Raw genomic sequence first — 9,806 nt, forward strand, 5'->3', positions numbered from 1 at the left:
GCATCAATTGCAGTCAAAATTCTAGACAACCAAACTCCTTGACATGCACTACCAGCTGCAGCTATAAATTCTGCTTCAGTTGTAGATAAAGTCACAATTGGTTGTTTCTTGGAAGACCATGACACAGCCTTAGTGCCAATCATAAACACATAGCCAGATGTGCTTCTTCTGTCATCAATGTCACCTGCATAATCAGAATCAGACCACCCAACCAGCTCATCTCCTTTACCTCTTTCATACCATAGGCCATAACTAGTTGTTCCCTTCAAGTATCTGAGTATTCTTTTCACAGCAGCCATATGAATTTCAGTTGGCCTTTCCATATATCTTGCCACTAAGCATACAGAAAAAGCTAGATCAGGTCTGGTTGCAAGCAAGTACATCAAGCACCCTACCATTTGATTGTATAAAGTTGAATTGCTGGCTTGTCCTGTTTCATCTTTCTGAAGCTTGCTACCAGGCACAATTGGATTGTTCACACTATTACAATCACTCATCCCAAATCTCTGCAAGATTTCAACTGCATATTTTTGTTGATACAAAAATATTCCATTACCATCTTGCCTTATTTCCACACCAAGGAAGTATCTCATCTTTCCTAAATCAGTCATTGCAAAATTTCTTTCCATGGAACTCTTGAACTCAGCAAACAATTTCTCATCATTGCCTGTGAAGATCAAGTCATCAACATACAAACTCACTACTATAATTCTTCCATCTGTTTCACTCTTGACAAATAGGGTATGCTCATGAGGACATTTTTTAAATCCTTCATGATTAAAGTAAGCTTCTATCTTGCTGTACCAAGCTCTAGGTGCTTGTTTCAATCCATACAAGGACTTCTTCAGTCTGTACACTAACTGCTTGTTTTCCTTTTGATACCCTAAAGGCTGATCTACATACACTTCCTCATTGAGTTCTCCATGTAAAAAAGCACTTTTCACATCAAGCTGAAACACATACCAGTTTTTCAAAGCAGCTATAGCAAGAATAGTTCTGATAGTGTCCCACCTTGCAACAGGTGCAAACACTTCATTGTAGTCAATGCCTTGCTGCTGAGAATAGCCTTTTGCAACCAATCTTGCTTTATACTTTTCAATTTTGCCCTGTTCATTGTACTTGGTCTTGTATATCCATTTCACTCCAATCCTTTTAACACCAGCTGGTAATGCAGTCAATTCCCAAGTATCATTACTTTCAATAGCTGAAATTTCAGCATCCATTGCTTTTCTCCAAATATCATGCTTGCAGGCCTCTTCATAAGTGATGGGATCATTGCTAGGAGTGAAAATAGCAAGATTGTGCATCTCAGCTTCATCTGTAATAAAATCATCAAGGTATCCTGGTCTCTTTGAAACTCTTTTGTCCAAGGAAGGGTTATCTTCTTCATCACTACTCTCTGAATCTGGAACAATTTGATCACTCACATCATTGTGCTCTCCTTGATCATTATTATCCCCATTCAAGAGTTCATTGTGATCATCATAACCCTCATTCCCTTCTTCACTGTGTTTACTTGTTGAACAAGCATCTGTATCAGGGATTACTTTTCTTCCCTTAACTGTTTCAACTTCTTTACTTTCCCAATTCCATTGTTTTGTCTCATCAAATCTTACATCTTTGCTCACAACTATCTTTCTTTTCAAAGGATCATACAACTTATAGGCTTTTGATTCATCACTTATGCCTAAGTGAATGCAGACAATGCTTTTGTCATCAAGCTTTTTCCTCAGATTATCTGGTACATGAACATAGGCAATGGAGCCAAAAACTTTAAAATGGCTTACTGAGGGTTTAATTCCACTCCAAGCCTCTTCTGGTGTGACATCTTTTACTGCAAAAGTAGGGCATCTATTGAGTATGTGGACTGACCAGTTGACTGCTTCAGGCCAAAAATTCTTTGGTACATTCTTGTCTGACAACATGCTTCTTACCATATTCATAATAGTCCTATTCTTCCTCTCAGAGACTCCATTCTGTTGAGGTGTATAGGCAGCTGTAAGTTGTCTTCTGATCCCTTGAACATCACAATATTCATTAAATGCAGTGGAAGTATACTCACCACCTCTGTCAGTTCTTAAGCATTGTATCTTGAGTTTAGTCTCATTCTCCACCATGGCCTTGAACTTCTGAAAGGCAATGAATGCTTCAGACTTTTCACTCAAGAAGTAAGTCCATGTCTTTCTGCTTAGATCATCAATGAAGGTGATGAAGTATCTTTTCTTGCCATTAGATTCAGGATTAATAGGGCCACAGATATCAGAGTGTACCAGCTGCAATTTCTCACTAGCTCTCCATAGAGTTTTCTTTGGCATGGATTCTCTTTGTTGCTTTCCCTTAATGCAGCTGTCACACTTTTGATCTGGTTCCTTCACATATGGTAGGCCTTGTACCATTTTCTTCTGGGCCAAGATGTTGATTCCTTTGAAACTCAAGTGTCCATATCTTTGATGCCAAAGCTGAGCATCATTGGATTGACTTACTTTGTAACAATTTGGAATCAACACTGGTGCTTTGATTATGTACATTCTATTCATTGACATGTGAGTGAACATAATCAATCCCTTTTCTTCATGGTACACCTTGCAAGTGTCATTCTTGAACACTATTGTGAGATTTTTCTGCTGCAGTTGACCTATACTTAGCAAATTGTTTTTCAAACCAGGGAGATAATACACATTTGTGAGAATCTGAACATACCCTGCAATGTACAACTTCAAATTCCCTTTTCCAACTACAGCCATTTTGGAATCATCTCCTAATTTCACTGAATCTTTAAAACTATCATCATAATCAAACAGCCAATCCTTATTTCCTACCATATGATTGCTACATCCTGAATCTAGAAACCATATTTCATACTTACTATCATTGCTGCTTTCAAAATCTTTAATACCTTGAGCCATAAGCAAGATTTCTCCAGCCTCATCAAACTCAAACTCTGCATAGTTTGCATTATCTTCATCCCAGCTTGGACATTCTGATTGAAAATGACCTAACTTGTGACATTTGTAGCATTCAACATTTTCTTTGTTGAATCTACCTCTGCCACGTCCTCTCCCTCTACCACCATCTCTTCCACCACGCCCTCTCCCTCTACCACCATTGTTGCTCACCTTCAGAACTTGCTCTTCATCTCTTTGGCCTTTCATTCTATGTTCATGAACAAGCAAGCTGCTTTGCAATTGATCCACAGTCCAAGTAGTGACATCGTTTGATTCCTCAATTGAACAAGCTACATAATTGAATCTTGAAGTTAAAGAACGCAAGATTTTCTCAACCACTGTACCTTGAGTCAAAGCTTCACCGTGCATCTTCATTTTGTTAACAATGGTGAGGGTGCGTGAGAAATAGTCATCAATTGACTCACCAATCTTCATATTCAGAGTTTCATATTCCTTTCTCAGAGCTTGCAGCTGAGCTCTCTTCACTTTTGATGATCCTTGATACTTCAATCGCATAGAATCCCAAATATCGTTAGCTGTATCTCTAGAAAGAATGGTTGCAAGAATCGTGCGATCGATTGCTTGAAACAGATAATTCTTTGCTTTCAGATCTTTCAATCTACTCTCTTCAGAGGACTTCAATTGCTCCTGCGTTGCATTTGCAGGTGCTACAATCACACCATTCTCGATCAAATCCCAATATTCCTTAGAACGTAACAAATTCTCCATAAGCATGGCCCAATGATCATAAAAGCCATCGAATCTTGGTATAGAAGGTTGGATATAGTTGTTTGATTCAGCCATGGAAGCGAGAATCAAAGCTTTCTTGGAAACTGAAAATGGAAAAGTTTGTTGTAACTGACTTTTGTACTTTGTGTAACTAACTACGGTTATTGCACAAAGAGGAGGTTTAGATCGTTTCAAAAGGTATACTGATACCAATTGTTAAAGCAAATGGTTCTTCTCATTTATTACTAACAACAATACAAGCCTATATATAGGCAAAGTCCCAACACACAAAACAACTTAGGCTTAAGTCAAGGCAAGACAGGCCAGCAGGCTCAGGCCAAGCACGCGCGCGCAGGCAGGCCAGGCCAAGCTGCAGGCCAGCTTTTCTTAAGGCCCAAGCAAACTACTAAAACACAATTTACACACAAAATTGGACTAAACAACAAACACAAATGAGCATCCTAACAAAAATCGGCTAATTCGAGGGACATCAATCCTACCGGTTACCTCCCACTCGCAAGATTGTCCATTTAAAGTTAGAATGTTTTTTGCTCTGTATTGGCCGACCCAACATAAGAAATAACATCAGGAAGATTCGAGCCTGAAACTTTGAGATGAGCAAACTCCAAAAGCTCAAGTCTTCACCACCAAATCAACCTACATAAGTTCTCAAAATTTTAAAATTGTATTAGAATATCCGTGGAGTCACATGTTAGAAGTCAATTTTACAAAGTTAGTTTAGACTGATCAACTCAAAATTACAAAATGGTATTAGAATCTATCCAAAATTCATTGAGTACATGCCGCTATCAGGTTATCGAACTATTCTTAAATGTTTTTCATATGATTTTTAACTAAACTACCCATAATTGTTATAACCACAAAATGTGTATTTTTAGTTAAGAGTTATATGAAAAACACTTAAAAATGTACCCAAGTTTTATTAAATTTTCCACAAAAGAATCTATTCCTGCAATGGATCAATCCAATTAGCATGGTATGTACTCTGTGTTATATTATTGAGTCTAATGATTAGAATATTCAGTCAATTAAAGTTAGTCTAATTAAGATTAGAGATAATTTATTTAAATTAAAGCCAACAACTAAAACACAATCTGATTTCATTTCATCCACACAATTTATTAATTGTTCATTACTTACTTGTCAAGTTGCCATGCTAAGGTACATATATTTAATAAATAAATACTTCATGACCTCGTATCAAAATAGACCTTGTAAGCTCAAAATAGTGGAAACAATAATAATATATTATCCATCTATCCAGAAGTTCCAACTCAACTAATAAAAAATGTCGAAATTATTAGGTCGGATGTCATGATCGGGTTTGAACTCCGACTTCTCTACTTATATGTGAGTTTATAACGAATTTGTCATTTCGTCTATCTACCAAAGATAAATATATTACTCATTTTGCTATCTATCAAATTATTAATTATACCCCTAAAGTTGGCTACCACATGGTATGATAGTAACCATGACATTTTCAATCACTTTTTAATACCTAAAAAGCCCTTATGTTTTGTATCTTATAAGACCTACCATCAGCCACCACCGTACATTACACTACAAGTTACCATAACTAAGTTAGTTGTGCTTATATTTTTGGGTTCATAGAGTGTTAGTAATATATAAATAGCTTCAGAAGAATCATATCTCAGAATCATCTCTCAGATAGGATTTGTTCTTGGCATTCTCATCACAGGCATGTAACTGACCCTTTGATATAACTTGAATGGTTTTTTTTCTTTTTATAAAGAGCTTAGCGGCGAAACTTGAACATACTAAGTGTTGATAAGTGGAGAATTGCAGGTTCGAACCTGATCTATCCTAGCATATCAAATGTGCATGCAACTTTTTATAGTTGCGATGTTATAAAATTATTTTATCATGATGAAATTTATATATTAATTAGAATCTGTTTGAATTTACTTATGTGAGCATATCTACTTGCATAAAATCCATAAATACTTATGAAATCGTTTGAGTTTATGGAAACAACTTATGACATATCATATGCTGTTTTCAGCTTACTTTCAATAATTGTTCAAGATAACTTATGAAAAGAGCTTATAGCTTACAAAAAGTGTGTACATAAGTACTTATATGATAAGCCCTTATGCTATAAGCATTTAATTAAGTTGTGCATCCAAACAGATCCTTAATTATTTTAATTAAGTTGTGCATCCATTTCTACTAAAACATAAACATAATAAAGTGTTCAACTTTCTGGCAGTGTATATATAATCTGCCACTCTAATTTGCAATGTAGTGGCCATGGCTCCTTTTCCATCTCTTGTTAATGTAATTACAAGAACAATATCTTTGAAGAAAGACAAGAGTTATGGAAAAGATGATGATGCAAGAAAAGTTGTGGAAGCAATGGCAAAAGAAGCAAGGGAGAATGAAATGTTAATAAGTTCATCTGGAATTGTTAAATCTAACTAGTCCAACAATTTTTCATGTGTGTTCACTAAGAAGGGTCAAAAAGGATTGAATCAAGACCGCCTTATTGTTTGGGAGGTATGCCAACTTGTTTAGTTTCCAAATTTCAATATCTTATCGACGCATGTCCAACACTGAGACACGTCTAATATGAAGAGTGTCTGTGCTTTATAGTTGCCCATAAACTGTTTTTAACTTACTACCTCTAGTCCTAATTATCGAGGTTACAGACTCTTACCATTGAGCTGACACTGATTTGAAATCTGGCCCGCACAATTAGAATTGTATTAGCTTTATAAATATTATTTAGAGTCGGTTTGAAATTCATTTGAGATTGTTTACGAGAGCTTATGGAAATAGCTCTTGATATTGCCCATAAACTGTTTTTAGCTTACTCTTTGTAGTCCTTATTATAAGAAACAGTTTTTTTGTTAGGTTCATTACATGATTGATGTATCTGTCACATGACTTGGATATTTCGCAATATGTTTTTCGGCATAAGTGTGACAAAAACCTTAAAGTTAAAGAGTTTGATTAGAAAAGGAAATTATATTTATATATTTTACTTTGTTTATGCTGCTAGGAATTTGGATGTCAAGAAGACATTATTTTCTGTGGAATTTTTGATGGACATGGCCCTTGGGGACACTTTGTAGCTAAAAGAGTCAGAAAAATGTTACCTAGTTTTTTGTTCTGCAATTGGCAAGAAAATCTAGCAGAAAAATCACTTGACATGGATTTTAAGATGGAACCAAACCATAAGTATGATATATGGAAGCAGTCCTACATAAAGACCTTTGCTGCTATTGATCAGGACTTAAAGCAACATACTGGAATTGATTCATTTCAAAGTGGAACCACAGCTTTGACAATTATCAAACAGGTTAATTATTTATAATATATGATATGATATTGTTTGTATCTACAAAATATTGATATTTTGTTTATTTCTATGCTTCTTAAAATGGTTTGGTAATAAGTAGAATATATGCATCCCTATCCCACATAGGATGTTTCCTGAAAAGGATTACTCACTGTAACTGCGTTAGTCATTATCGATTGTCTGATCAACAATAAATGGTTGATATTAAAACTGTGTTTAAACTTGATGGGTTTATGAATTATGAAAATGAATGAAATAGTAATAATGAAGTAGAATGGAAGAAAGTTGATATTAATTGAGTTTCCATACAAGGTAGAAGATAACAAAATAAAGGAAAGAAAGTAACAAACTAGTAAAGAGTCTACTAGCCCCAAAGCACAAGTGCCCCAAATCACTAACTAGTGACCCTACACAAATAACAGAATTCCAAGATGATTATTCTCTATCACTGACACCACTTATATAGCTATAATCCCATGCACACCATGCCTCACTTGGCCACTCATCATTCTTCACACTAAACCCCTCCTTTCTCTTGTAAACCCTCCATATCCTTGATTTAGGCCTGTCACGAATATCGAGGCCTAACTCATCCCACTGTCAAAGCCCAACTCTGGATCCATGTTTCTATCAAAACTACACTGATCAATCAAAACCGTCTGATTGCTTTTGGACGAGTGAGATTGCTTACTGCGTGTAACATTCCCTAGTCCTATGACCATTTTTAATCAAATATGAAAACAATAACTAGTTTTGTATTTCACTTTTTGGCCAATTAAATGCATTCTAAGTTGGTTTCCCTAATATTTCAGGGTGAATATCTCATTATAGCAAATGTTGGTGATTCTAGAGCTGTCTTAGCAACCACTTCAGACAATGGCACGTTGACTCATATTCAGCTTACGACTGACTTCAAGCCAAATTTACCAAGTACATATACTCTCTAGTCTGATCTCAAATTAACAATCAAGATTGTTTTAGACATATTTTATTATTGTGTAATCTGAACCGTCCAATATCAAACTAATGGCTGTATCTGTGCGGATATTCTTGTAAAAATTTCAGAGGAAGCGGAGCGCATAATGGAATCAAAAGGGAGAGTATTTTGTATGGAAGATGAACCAGGAGTGTATAGGGTATGGATGCCAAATGGTAAGACACCAGGACTAGCAATATCAAGAGCATTTGGTGATTATTGTGTAAAAGATTTTGGATTAATCTCTGTGCCTGATGTCACACAAAGAAAACTCACCACTCTTGATCAATTTGTCATCTTGGCAACTGATGGGGTATGCATCTGATTTCCTTTCAAAAAAAATTTGGCGTAAATCACGTATCCTCTGTGCGCAACTGCAAAGACTAATCCCTTGAGTCTTGTGGGACCCATGTTAGAAATAATATAAAACCATTGATGTGGCTCTATCCTAACAGCTTAAGCTTTTGGGATAATCGGTTATTTTACAACCCAAATGGGCAATATATGCTATTACAATTTGGATCATCATATTAACATAATTGAAGGATTTTGATGTAATTTCTTGTAATTTTTATCTTAGGTATGGGATGTTATTTCAAACCAAGCAGCTATCAAAATTGTTGCTTCAACACCAAATAGAGAAAAAGCAGCTCAAAGGCTAGTGAAGTGTGCTACACATGAATGGAAACGTAAGAGAAAAGGCATTGCAATTGATGATATATCAGCTATTTGTCTCTTCTTTCACTCTCCTCCTTCACATGCAACCACTAAAATTGTTGAATGACAATGATGCATGGTTCTGCATCCTTTACTATACAATGCATAAGCTTTTATGTGCTTGTACAATAAAAAAAAATCATCTCCTAGCTCTAGTCTTAGCGAAACATATATTGTCTGATTTGGATCTTATGTAAGTTCTTACAATTTTGCACTTAAAAGATGTCTTAATGTATTGAAAGAATGAGCATATGCATATGTAACTATTTTTGCCTTATTACTGAATAATGAGATTTTTTACATACCGGGACACTTTTGAAGAATGAATGTAAATGTTTGTATAACATAATGTAACTTGTACAAGTTACTTGGCACCACATATTACACCTTTTTGAGCTTACATTCATAACCAAAGGAGAAAACCATGAAGAACAATGATAAACACCTTGAAGATGGAATAAAAAGTCTAACTCTAATGTAAGATAGAAAATGATGCAATAAGTTAGCATTCATATTGAATCATAAAAAATAAAATAAAAAAACAACACAACTCTTGGATCGCTTGAAAAGTTTAAAAAGTCGGTCTCAAGATTGAAGATGAAGAATAAAAATAGTTTTATTTTCATACACCACAACCATCTATATACACCTTACTTTAAAAAATGTTAAAATAAAAGTCAAACATTTTTAATGATTTGACAGTTATTATTACAAATGTTATATGTGAATTAGTAAATCTAGGGGTGTACATGCTTTAAAAACCACACCACACCAAATCATATTTATGATTTTGGTTTAGATCCAAAACCAATTTAATAAAAAATTGGTTATTTTGCAAAAATAATTTGGATATGGTTTATAATCGGTTCGGAACCAATTTATAATCGGTTTATAATAAAAGATATAGGTTACTTATTTATAACCGGTTAATCTTAAATTTTATTTTTTTTAAAAATGCATTATTATAACTTTTAATTCCTATATATTTAAACCTTTTTTTTACAATAATTAAGCCTTTTTTTTTGTTTAATTGATTAAAAGAACATATTTAATAATTATTGTTTATAAAAAAAACATAATTTTTCTTTAATTT

The 9,806-nt window shown here is 34.6% G+C and overlaps 1 pseudogene; it reads left to right on the forward strand.

Moving 5' to 3' along the window:
* The first annotated feature begins 5,225 nt into the window (after positions 1–5,225).
* LOC123883807 lies at positions 5,226–9,015 on the forward strand (annotated as a pseudogene).
* The last annotated feature ends 791 nt before the right edge of the window (positions 9,016–9,806 follow it).

The sequence above is a fragment of the Trifolium pratense genome, linkage group LG5 (genome assembly GCF_020283565.1).
Source record: "Trifolium pratense cultivar HEN17-A07 linkage group LG5, ARS_RC_1.1, whole genome shotgun sequence".
Classification (NCBI taxonomy): domain Eukaryota; kingdom Viridiplantae; phylum Streptophyta; class Magnoliopsida; order Fabales; family Fabaceae; genus Trifolium; species Trifolium pratense.